This window comes from Triticum aestivum, chromosome 7B, assembly GCF_018294505.1.
Source record: "Triticum aestivum cultivar Chinese Spring chromosome 7B, IWGSC CS RefSeq v2.1, whole genome shotgun sequence".
Lineage (NCBI taxonomy): Eukaryota > Viridiplantae > Streptophyta > Magnoliopsida > Poales > Poaceae > Triticum > Triticum aestivum.
This window is the reverse complement of record NC_057813.1, coordinates 522,477,063-522,490,996: the sequence shown is the minus strand read 5'-3', so window position 1 is coordinate 522,490,996 and position 13,934 is coordinate 522,477,063.

Genomic DNA, 13,934 nt, shown 5'->3' with positions numbered 1-13,934 from the left:
TCTTCTAATGTTTCTTGTATTATTGGCTCGTTGATATCAAGTGGGTCGACAAACATCTTTTGCAATATAAGATTATGCAAGAGTGCGCATGCCATGATGAGTCTTCATGGGAAAAAAGGAAGGAGACCTCAAAATCCCCCACCGGCCCTTCAGCCTTCCAAAGCACCTTTCTACTATATTTCGGGCTCTAGCGTGGCGCATGTTGAGATATTCTTCTGCGCTACGAGGTGGATTTTGTGGTGTCCAACCACCCAAGTGATACCTTTGACCTCGATATGGAGCTAAAAATCCTTTTGCGTTTGTGTAGCCAGCATCTACAAGATAATATTGGCCTTCGGGGACACGCAACCCATTTGGCCGTGAGATGGCATCCCTAAGAACCCGACCATCACGTGCAGAACCTTCCCAACCGGGTAATATGTAGATGAATTGCATGTCAGGTGCACATACACCTAACACATTTGTATCTATATCACCCAAGCTTGATCGATACCTTCCTTTCAAATTAGCTGGGACTGTTACGCCTATGTGTGTGCCATCTAATGCTCCAAGGCAATTCTACAACATAAAGAGCAATGTGCAAATATTAGCATCTTTTACCACTATTGAGATCATCTAATAATATTTTTTATTAGTAGCTATTTACCTTGAAATACTTCCACTTATCATCGGTACAATCCTCGGGTATAGGTTCAGGCTTCTTAAGTAGCACATGGTGCAGCTTCAAGACAGCTAGAAGACAAGCGTTGAAGTTTCTACTAATTGGCTTAGGGCTTCGATAGAAGAATTTTCCTACTGTCCTATTTTTGAGATGGTGTGATAACACATACAAGAATGATGCCACTATCTCCTCTAATGGTGTGTTCCTTGTACCCTTTAGACCACCAACATCTCTCACCATCTCACATAATATATGAAATGTTCTCCTATCCATAAGAAGTTGACTTATGCACATAGCGTCGCTCTCACCAATGAGTCGATACAAGTTCTCTCCCCTTAACTCTCTAATTTTAATTCTCCTTCCTATTTGCCAACATTTTCTCCTATAAGCTAATGCAAACATGAACCACACATAATAGTATACAAGCATAATGGAAGTGGTCAGATTCAAAAATATTGCATTTCTCCTTCCACCCCTCGCACTTAAAGGAAGACGAGCCATAACTGCATAAGGAAAATATACCTATTTAAGGTTGGTATGACTTTCTTTCTTAAAAATTGGTGATAGTACAAAACAAGAAACTGGATAGATTTTAGGATGACGAAAAAACTTGCACATGCATTTGTCATGTAAAGGTACAATGGATTCAAAAAAACTTGCACATCAGAAGCCTAATTAAGTCATATACAAATACAACTGCTGCATATGGATAGGAAAATTGCATATCAGAAAACTAGAGGAACAGTCAACCAATATCTAGCTGATATGCATGTGGATATCACCGTCGATCTACTGGTCATGCAAAGTTCCAAGTATCAGGATATGCCTTCACATCAGAAAGCTAAAGAAGATGGTCCAATTGACAACAGGAACATGCATCGAACAAGACACCTTCCTTCCTTTTCGTGATCACCCAACCTAATTCATCTATTTGCCTAGTTACCTAACTAGAGAGATCAAGAACACATCACAAAAATAGAAAGGACAGAGCACCAATTATACTCCATTAGTCATCCACTAATAAAAGCAAATCGGCGCATATAGACAAAAAAATCGTAGACTAGAGATTAATAACATTCTGGTTTGAATAGTCTCAAGTCAGTGGGCTTCCGGTTCTAGTGGCGCACTCAATACATGATAGATGATGGGAAATTGGCTACACAGAAAACCAACTCTTTGATGGTGATGGGTGAAGCTACGGGATGGAAAAAACATAGCTCTCTGATGGAGTGATGGTGATGGGTGAAGCTACGGGATGGAAATATGTGCTAGACATCAACCTATAAAAGATCAAGAACACATATTTTTGTACTTGAAGATCAAGAACAGCTGGATTAGTAACCCTAACCTTGAGATCTTCAGTAGGAGGTTGATGGAGGAGGAAGAGATCGATCCGGAGATGGGCAGATTGGCCTTGTTGCTCCTCGTAGGCGGCTTCAATGGTCCACCCTCATCAGCGTTTGAGGCGGCTAGCGAGGTCGTCCCCGGCGACTGATGTGACAAGGTCGATCCCGGCGGTTGGACTAGGAGGAGAGGACCGAAGGGAGTCTAGGGGAGGTGGCGACGCGGCATCACTGGACTTGAGGGGAGGCGGCGGTGCGGCAGCGCGGGGCTCGAAGGGAGGCGGCGGCGCGGCGAGATCTAGGGGAGGAGTGAGTCGTGGGGGAGGAGCTGAGTCGGGAGCGGTAAGGAAACCTTACCAGTGGGGGTGGGGGGTATCAATTAATAGCTAGCCCGAAACTGATTACAGAGGGACATGATTACAGAGGTGTCTCACCAAACGCATGTAACGGTATCCCTTTACACTGTAAACAGGTGACGGGCGGGATTTGACGAAACCAACACATCCCAAGATGAACCTCGACGACCCCCTTCTCCACCTCCACGGGAGAACAACCATGCCAACAACAACGAAGAAAGATAAGAAGAAGAACATGACAATGAAGAGGATGTTCTACCCCGACCCAAACAAAAGCTATCACGAGTTTGAGCAAGAGTCTCAAGAGATCATCCCGTCGAACAAATCTTTGATGACATTCAAACTGGGAGAATTACTCACTCTAAAACTCATTTGGCTAACTTTTGTGAACATTACTCATTCGTTTCTAGCATTGAACCTATGAAGGTTGAAGATGCATTAGAAGATCCGGATTGGATAAATGTCGTGCACAAAGAGCTATACAACTTTGACAGGAGCCAAGTGTGGACATTGGTTGAGAAGCCCGATGAGAAGCACAATGTCATTGGAACTAAATGGGTATTTCGGAACAAGCAAGATAAAGATGGACAAGTTGTACACAACAAGGCTCGTCTTGTTGCTCAAGGCTACACTCAAGTTGAAGGTATGGACTATGGTGAGACTTATGCCCCCGTTGCTAGAATTGAGTCCATTCACATCTTACTTGCTTATGCCAATCATCATGACATTACCTTATATCAAATGGACATCAAAAGTGCTTTTCTTAATGGTGAAATTGAGGAGGAAGTTTATGTTAAACAACCTCCCAGCTTTTTTAATCCTAAGAAACCCAATCATGTTTACAAACTTCACAAAGCTCTTTATGGTCTTAAGCAAGCTCCTAGAGCTTGGTATAAATGCTTGACTAAGTTTCTTCTTGATAAAGGGTTTGAAATTGGTAAAATTGATTCTACACTCCTTACCAAAAGGGTTAATAAAGAATTATTTGTGTGCCAAATTTATGTTGATGATATCATTTTTGGATCAACTAACCCTCATTTTAGTGAGAAGTTTGGGAAGCTTATGTCGGAGAAGTTTGAGATGTCTATGATGAGTGAACTCAAGTTCTTTCTTGATTTGCAAATCAAGCGAACTAAGGAGGGAACCTTTATCTCTCAAACTAAGTATACCAAGGACTTATTCAAGAAGTTCAACATGCAAGAATGCAAAGGTATGAATACCCCCATGCCTACTAGTGGACATCTTGACTTGACAAAGGATGGCGAACCGGTTGACCAAAAGGTTTACTGCTCTTATTGGTTCATTGTTATATCTTTGTGCCTCCCATCCCGATATCATGCTAAGTGTGTGCATGTGTGCACGATATCGAGCAGCCCCCAAAGAGTGTCATCTTAGGGCTGTGAAAAGGATAGTGAGATACTTAATACATACACCAAATTTTGGCATTTGGTATCCTAAGAGGTCTTCTTTTGATCTTGTTGGCTACTCCGACTCGGACTATGCCGGTGACAAGGTTGATAGAAAGTCCACTTCGGGTACTTGTCAATTTCTTGGTAGATCTCTTGTGTCTTGGTCCTCCAAGAAACAAAATCGGTATCCTTATCCACCGCCGAAGCGGAATACATTGCCGCTGGTTCATGTTGTGCTCAATTACTTTGGATGACCCAAACTCTTAAAGATTATGGGATATATGTGAAACATGTTCCATTTCTTTGCGACAATGAGAGTGCTATTAAGATTTCTCATAATCCCGTGCAACATTCTCGAAATAAACATATTGAAGTTCGTCATCATTTCATTCAAGATCATGTTGCTAAGGGAGATATCAAACTTAAGCATGTTCATACCGACAAGCAATTGGTGGATATATTCACTAAACCACTTGATGAGAAAGTGTTTTGCAGGTTGAGAGGTGAATTGAACATCATTGATGCCTCAAATTTGGAGTAGAAACTCCAAGTGGATGCATGCAAGGCATGAGCCTTACTATGACTAATCCCTGACGATTCTCTTATGATGATGATCATATGTCTTGGATACTCTTGTACTCTTGTATGCTATCTAATCCTTGTAGGTACTTGGATAAGCCCAACTCTATGAGATTGCAACTCAATCACACTTTAAGTAATCTCTACATCTCCAAGTCTCTACAATGGTGGATGAAGACAAGGAAGCACGAATCCATTCAATATATCCTTTGACAAATTCCATATATCAATTTTCAATTGGTATTCAAATTTCATGATTGTCACTTTGGATACACAAGTGCTCTTTCTTGCAAGACTAACCCATGTAGGAAGATGAACTTCAACTACAAGTGGTGCTCCCGACTCTTGATGATCTACATCAACTTGAGCACCCTACACAAGTTCAACTACATGACCAAGTTCATCACCACCACCCAAGGTATGTCATTCCATCTTAGAGAAGCTTAACGCCAAGACATGGGTCAAAGCAACTCAACAAGATGAGAGTACATAAAAATGCTTAAACAAAAAATGGCAACCCCATTTTGAGCTTAAACGATGAGTATGGCCTATGATCAAGTGTCTTCACTTGACTCAAGTCAATATACTCTAACATAGGTGACTTTGTCGCCGACCAATTCTAGATGAAGTTCTCTGTTGTTTCTTTGTTATCTTGCATTTATCTCATGCATGCTAGTTCCCCTTTCAAAAAAACTCCGTCTAGGTGTCTTTTCTTTTCTCTGTAATTTTTTGCATTTCCCTGCATCTAATTCATTGGAAATCCTTCAGTTAACTCCCTTCATATCCTTGTGAGATCTTATTTTCCTAGTGAGCTGAGATGACAAGAATTTACTCTCTGGGTTGAACTCGGTCTCACTGGATTGATTTCTTCGGCTGAAATGAATCAACTCGGTGCCACCGATTGCAACCACTCGGTGATACCGATTTCAGTCCTGAGACAAAATCTGTGTCACTTGCATTCTGCATATTTGTCCCAACTCCACTCTTTGAAACCTGTCCTCTACCAGCATCCTATATTACTTGTGGATTTGTAATGTGACTCCAGGACCAAACCTACTCGACTCATGCTCCAGAATTCCCTTCTTGGAAATTGATGTCAAAGGGCGAGAGGGAGCACATCAAAGCTATCACATAAGAGAGAATGCACTCATAAAAGCTTCTCCTGATGCTCTTATTCTTAAGAGGAAAGTTGTCTCATGTCTTCAAGAGGGGAAAGACATGATAGTATATGTTATGACTTTATCTTGCTCTGGTTATTTTCTTGTTTGCTCTGATTTTCTGCTACCCTAGCTTCTCCCATTATCCCATGTCAGATTCAGGGGGAGAAAGATATCTGAGGGAAGAAAATCTGTGAAATTCATTGCACATCTTTATTCTTGGGGACATGTCAATATCCAAATAGAGTACCTAGTACTCACACTCTACATGTCATCCCAGTCCTTGTATTCTTGTGTTCTTTAGTTCTTGCTCTGTCTAGTAGATGTTCTTGTGTTATCTAATTAACCTTGTTTACCTAGGTACATCTTCTTCAAAGCTAGCTCAGGACCACAAGGTAAGTATATGCATCACACTCATGTGCATGAAGATCTCTTGCTGTGGTACATTTTTTTTGCAAGAGAGATTCATAAACATGAAGGTATATTTCCAGCATCTATATCATTTACTCTGATGCATATAGCCAAGACACATGTAACTCATTGCTTGCCCTGACATGTTTATGCATTCTGATACTCTTATGATCTATCATCACATGATTGCATACACGTAGGGGGAGCTAATGCAAGTTGCATGTCTATCCAAAGCTTTATTTGCTATTTCCTTATATATTTATCTAAAGCTTTGATGTATGTTGCCATCAATTACCAAAAAGGGGGAGATTGAAAGCACAAGTGCTCCCTAGGTAATTTTGGTAATTCATGACAACATATATCTTGTTGGACTAATACTTCTACCTAGTGTATTTCAGATAAGTTCAACATTGGAGTGGCATGGACATGGACAAGAGGATGTGGAACCCCTTCAAGATGCTAAGGACAAATATTGGCAAAAGCTCAAGACTCTACATTTTCCATTTTAGTGATCCAAGATCACATTGAGTCCATAGGAAAGCCAATACTATTAAAAGGGGATGAGGTGTTGCTTAATGGCTTGCTTGCTCAAAGTTCTTAGTGATATGCTCCAAAACCCTCAGCCACTTTCTCACATCCACATATGTCCTAAACCTGAATGTCAAACTCGGCCCCACCGACTTTGTCTATCTGGTGCCACCGAGTTTCATCTAATACAGCCACTTCCAAACCCTAGTCACTTCAGTCTCACCAATGGGATCTCGGTCTCACCGAGATGGGCTTGCAAACTTCTTGTTACCAGTTGCAACAATTTCGGTCTCACTGAATTTGTTCAGTCGGTCCCACCGAGTTTGCTTGACTAATCCTCTATTTGCTTATTACTAAAATCGGTCTCACCGAATTTGAGTAATCGGTCAAACCGAGTTGAGGTTTTACCCTAACCCCTGCACATCGTTCCCACTGAGTTTACCAAATCGGTCCCACCTAAAACTCTAATGTTCATATTTTGACCTGAATCGGTCTGATCGAGTTTTCTGATTCGGTTCCATCGAGTTTGGGAATCTGTGTGTAATGGTTAGATTTTGTGTGGAGGCTATATATACCCCTCCGCACATTCTTCATTCGTGAGGAGAGCCATCAGAACATACCTACACTTCCACTAGTCATTTGAGAGAGAACCACCTACTCATGTGTTGAGACTAAGATATTCCAATACTAACACAAGAATCTTGATCTCTAGCCTTCCCCAAGTTGCTTTCCACTCAAATCATATTTCCACCATAGCCAAATCTGTGACAGAGAGTTGAGTGTTGGGGAGACTATCATTTGAATCACAAGAGCAAGGAGTTGATCATCAACACACAATCTATTACCTTTTGGAGAGTGGTGTCTCCTAGATTGGTTAGGTGTTACTGGGGAGCCTCCGTCAAGATTGTGGAGTTGAACCAAGGAGTTTGTAAAGGCAAGGAGATCACCTACTTCATGAAGATCTACCCGAGTGAGGCAAGTCCTTCGTGGGCGATGGTCATGATGGGATAGACAAGGTTGCACTACTAGGGAAAACCCTAGTAGTAGCGCGGGTTTTGAGGCTATCAGCAGCGCGGGCACCCGCGCTACCAATAAGGCGCTACAGCTAACTGTTAGTAGTAGCGCTGTCTGCGCCCGCGCTACTACTATTGAGTATATCAGCAGCGCGTTTTCCGAACGCACTGCTATTAGTTAGCTGAAGCGATTTCCTGAGCCCGCGCTACTATTATATCTTTCACCATTTCCCCACTCCAGCTTCAATAAACTACAATTTCCAGATACTAGGTACTACTAGATATCAATTTCATAAAGCATTATAGGTACTAGGTAGTACTCCCTCGGTTCCAAATTACTCGTCGTGGTTTTAGTTCAAATTGGAACTAAAACCACGATGAGTAATTTGGAACCGAGGGAGTACTAGATAACAATTTCATATATACTCAACATGCATCCTCAAGCAGTACAAGGTGACATCGACGACGATCATCATATTTAGTTCTAGATGATATCGACGATGATCATCATATGTAGTTCTACATGATATCGACGACAATCATCATATGTAGTTCTAGATGATATAGCCAGACACACATATGTAGTTCTAGATGATATCGATGATGATCATCATCCTCAAGCCTGGGCGGTGGGTGTTCCTGATAGTAATTAGGATGGCCTGTCCAACACGAAGATTCTTGCCAACGAGGAATCTCTTCCACCCAACCGAGTTTAAGTGTGTGCGACCGTCTGTGTCCATGCGGTAAGTACAGGTGGTGACGGAGCCCCTTGCGGTAAGGCGTAGTCCAGCTGAGCCTTCTTCATCAGGCTCGATACCACAACTCACAGATAGGTTCTTTGGCAATTTCTGAATAAGAAAAACATATCAATTAATAAATAGCCTCACACATACTATTGCAAATATATTTCTATTAAGTCTAGATTTCTACACTATCAAAAGACACAGTACTATGTGTAAGTGCATCTAGTGCCACCCCTAGTTGGTTTTGGAGTATTGACGACAAAGTTGGTTGAGGGACTAATGCGTTTGTGAGAATTGCAGGATAACGCAGGTAGTGTCCCTCATTGATTCGTTTACCTACGGGAGATGACCCCTAAAAATGTATGAAGACATTGAAGACAATGGTGGTATGAGAAGATATTCATATTGAAGACTATGACATGAGAAGACATTACGTGAAGATAATGGAGCGCGAAGACTGTGTGGTTTCGTCGTTTCCTATTCTTTGTCGAGTCATAGGAACCACCGTACTGTTAAGTGGGGTCCAAGTGAACTAAGTCAGAGTGACTGAAGTGATGCTCAACCCAAATCCTATGTCTTCGAGCGAAGACAATGAGAGCAAATCTTATCCAGAGTTGGATGAGTCAGCTTTGCTTGTAGCCCAAGTAAAGTTGCCGTGTGTGTTTGAAATCTGACCGTTGGAACACGTGTCAGTTCCTTAGTGACCCAGGGTCATTTTGGACAAATCAGGTCGGGTTGCCTGGTGGCTATAAATAGCCCACCCCCTACACCATAAATTGGTGGCTGCTTAGAGTTTGTATACGGCTTTTGTCGTTTGAGAGCAACCCACCTCGAAGAATTTGAGAGAGAGAAATCCTTGCGAGGACAAAGCCCAAACACCCAGAGCCAAAGAGTGTTAGGCATCACTGAAGTCTTTTTGTCTGTGTGACCTAAAGACTTATTACACTTGAGGACTGTGTATCCTCCAGCCGGTTAGGCGTCGCGTTCTGAGCATCCAAGAGTCATTGTGGATTGCCGAGTGAACGAAGTCTGTGAAGGTTTGGAAGTCTCCCTTGAAGACTTACTAGAGTGATTGGGCGAGGACTAAGTGGCCTTAGCTCAAGGGGAATAAGGTGAAGACACGGTCTTCTGAGTTAAATCTCAGCCTCCCTAACTAGACGTACAGTTGTCACAGCAACTGGAACTGGTCCAACAACGTTTGTCTTCTAAACTTCCATGTTTTGAAGACTTTCCTAAAAATCGCCTATTCACCCCCCCTCTAGTCGATAACTAGCACTTTCAATTGGTATCAGAGCCAGGTTTCGATCCTGGGACCTGTGTGATTCGGTTTAACCACCTGGTGTTTAGCTATGTCGACTGCAGGATTGAGGAATGTATCTTGCCCCACCTTTGACGGTCATGAGTATCCCCGGTGGAAAGCCATGATGAAGAAGCGACTCATGGCTATGGACAGCAAACTGTGGACCGTCACCGAGATTGGTCTCACCGATCTATGCAAGATGGCGGAGGCTGATGACATTCGTAAGTACACTCTACTAAACCTCACTGCGAAGGATGTCATCTGCTCCTGCCTGTCCCGAAATCAGTTCAGGAACGTCATGCACCTCAATCACGCGAAGCTAATCTGGGACCGACTTGCTGAGGTCTATGATAGTCATCTTAATCGTCATGATCCTTGGCTTGATGACTACAAGGAGTCCCTTAAAGAGATGACCTTTCCACCTGAACCGTCTTCATCTTCACCATGCCTCATGGCAGGGGGTGCTAAGGTAACTGAATGCTATCTTTCTGAAACTAGTGATGATGAATCAGGTGATGAGTTTGGCCCCAACTATGTCAAACTTGCTTCCCTTGCCACTAAACAACAAAGAATCTTGGAAAAGGTTCAAGACATGCTTAGTAAGACTGATGATATGTTGGGTGAAGAAATGGATCAGTCAAAAGCTTTGGCTGATAGTCTTTAGAGACTTCATGCTAAGTTTGACGCTCTTCAAGATCAACATAATGCTCTCTTGTCTGATCATGAGAAGCTTTCTTCTGAATGTCTTCAATGAAAGCTAGACCTTGAAAAGATAAGAGTGGATTATGAAGATCTTCAGAAGGAGCGAGATTCATTCCTTGCTCAACACATCAGCGTTACTCAGGATGAATTCGAACCACCATGTTTAAAATGCATTGAGCGTGATAACGCTACATCTGTTGCTGAATGTTCCACTGCTGCTACTGTTTCATTGTCTTCAACTACTGATCTGGTTACTAACCCCTCTACGGAGGATACCACTAGTATTGCTGATGAAAATGCTAGGTTGAAGACATTGCTTGAAACAGGGCTGTACAAAAGTTTGAAGGGACATCAGTCTCTCTGCGATGTCCTCAAAAAGCAGATTCTGAACCGAAACCCTAGGAAAGAGGGTGTTGGGTTCGAGAGGAAAATGAATGCTGATGGTTCCTACTGGAAGCCTGAGCAGTATCCAAAACCACATGGGTTGCTGCAAAGGAACCTTCAGTGGATCCATCCACTTTATCTGGATTTACCTGTGCTAATCCTATTATTATTGATGAATCCTTTGATGCAAACTATAAACTGTTCAAAAATCAGAATGGTGAAGTGTTTCCCAGGTATATTGGTACTAACTGCAGGAATGGACCTCCTATGAAGAAGATCTGGGTACCCAAAAGCTGCCTTGAGAATCTTCCAGTGAATGTCATCATGACACCACCAGTGAAGAAGACAAACCCCAGACCAAAGGCATCATATGGTCCAACGGCTACTAGCGAACACAGGACTCACTTGAGTCACCCTAACGCCAATGTTTTGCAGGGAAATCATACTCAGACTCATGAATATGAGCGTGTGTCTTCAAATCGATATGTTCATAGAACTAAGAACTTCTCTGCTTATTCACATGAGTATCATTCATCTCCTTCAAGGCTATTTGCTAGGGCTTCAAAGCCGAAATTCTCAGATGCTGCACTTAGACTCATTGCTTATAAGCCACCCCTGAAAATGTGGGTGGTGAAGAAGAACTAACTCTCTTTTGCAGAATGTGGTCTCCAGCCAGCAATCAATGGCGTCCGATACAATTGCTGGGGACCTAAAACATAAAGGGACGCATGATAAAATGACTTACTATAAATTCCACATATGAATCTCTTATCTGTCATACTGTGTGCTAATCTTGATCTAAACTGTGATAATCCATGTGTGAGTAAAATGCTTATGCTTCACAACATACCTTGTGAAGCCTATCCTCCTAACTGCACTGTAGGGCATGTCACCAAAAGCTTCAGAATGGATTATTGACAGTGGATGCACTAATCATATGACTGATGATCAAAGTCTTCTCATGGACTCAACCTTACGTCCATCCGACAAGAGTAAAATCACATTTGCTGACACTGGTAAAGGCAGAGTATTGGGTCTAGGTAGAGTTGCAATCTCAAGGGATCAACACATGGATAAAGTGATGCTTGTTGAATCGCTTGGATTCAACTTAATGTCTGTCTCAATGCTTTGTGACTTAAATATGATTGTGATATTTGGAAAATATCGTTGCCTTGTACTAATGGAATCTAACAAATCTCTAGTCTTTGAAGGGTATAGGAAAGGTGATCTATACATGGTAGATTTCTCAGCAGGTCCAAAACTTGCCGTATGTCTTCTTGCTAAAGCTTCAGAATGCTGGCTCTGGCGTCGAAGGCTGGGGCACGCTGGCATGAGGAACTTGCATACTCTCGTCAAAAAGAAGCATGTCATAGGCATTGAAGGTGTCAAGTTCAAGAAAGATCATCTATGTGGTGCCTGCGAAGCTGGAAAGATGACAAGGGCCAAGCATCCCTCGAAGACAATCATGACAACATCTCAACCCTTCGAGTTGCTTCACATGGACTTATTTGGACCTACCCACTACTCCACCCTCACAACAACGGCGTGTCTCTATGGCTTCGTCATTGTTGATGACTACTCAAGATACACATGGGTGCACATAATTCTCTACAAGACTTAAGTACAAGATGTCTTCAGACGATTCGCCAATCGAGCAATGAACAACTATGGTGTCAAGATCAAGCATATCAGAAGTGATAACGGCACTGAATTCAAGAACACCGGGCTTTATATTTATTTGGATACAATGGGAATCACTCATGAGTTTTCTGCTCCATACACACCTCAGCAAAATGGCATTGTAGAGCGCAAGAACAGAACCCTCATCGAGATGGCTCGAACAATGCTTGACGAGTACAAGACACCAAGAAAGTTCTGGCCTGAAGCCATTGATACAGCTTGTCACATCATCAACCGTGTCTACATCCATAAGCTTCTGGGCAAAACATCCTATGAGCTCCTCACTGGCAAGAAGCCAAATGTTAGCTACTTCAGAGTCTTTGGTGCTAGATGTTGGATCAAGGATCCCCATCACAAGTCAAAATTTGAACCCAAAGCTCACGAAGGCTTCATGCTTGGCTATGGAAAGGATTCGCACTCTTACAGAGTCTTCAACCTCTTCCACTACAATATTGTTGAAACAGTGGATGTGCGATTTGATGAAACCAATGGTTCACAAAGAGAAATTCTGCCAAGTACACTGGATGAAGCTCCCTCCTGTGAATCTGTCAAGTTGATGGGAACTGGTGAGATCATGCCCTCTGAAGCACAGCCTGAAGAGGAACTTATCATCTCTGCACCAAATCAACCTGAAGACAATGCTCAGACCGAAGACAATCCTCCCAATGATGACAATGATCAGCCAGAGCAGAATCTTCGTCCTGTTCATCCTCGTGTTGCAAATGAAGTTCAAATAGAGAAGATTATTGACAGCATCAATGCACCTGGTCCGCTCACTCGCTCAAGAGCAACACAGCTAGCAAATTTCTGTGGGCATTTTTCATTTGTGTCAATATCAGAACCCAAGAAAGTTGCTGAAGCTTTTATGGAACCTGAATGGATTCAAGCCATGCAAGAAGAACTTCAACAGTTCAAGCTAAATAATGTTTGGGAACTTGTGAAGCGACCTGACCCTCGCAAGCATAACATTATTGGAACAAAGTGGATATATCGAAACAAGCAAGATGAGCATGGTCAAGTCGTCAGAAACAAAGCTCGTCTTGTGGCTCAAGGATATACTGAAGTTGAAGGAATTGACTTCGATGAAACATTTTCTCCTGTTGCTAGGCTTGAAGCTATTCGCATACTGCTAGCCTATGCTAATCATCACAACATCTTGCTATATCAAATGGATGTAAAGAGTGCATTTCTAAATGGCAAGATTGAAGAAGAAGTATATGTTGCACAACCACCTGGCTTTGAAGATCCAAAACATCCTGATATGGTGTACAAACTGAACAAAGCACTGTATGGCCTCAAACAAGCTCCTCGTGCCTGGTATGATACAATCAAAGACTTCCTGAAGAGCAAAGGCTTCAAACCTGGATCTCTCGATCCCACACTCTTCACGAAGACATATGATGGTGAACTGTTTGTGTGCCAAATATATGTGGATGACATAATCTTCGGCTGCACCAACCAGAAGTACAGTGATGAGTTTGGGTACATGATGCAAGAGCAATATCAAATGTCCATGATGGGAGAGCTGAAGTTCTTCCTTGGTCTTCAAATTCGTCAGCAACGAAATGGCATCTTCATATCTCAAGAAAAATACCTCAAAGATTGTCTGAAGAAGTTTGGAATGGAAGACTGCAAAGGCTACACGACGCCAATGCCAGCCAAGCACCA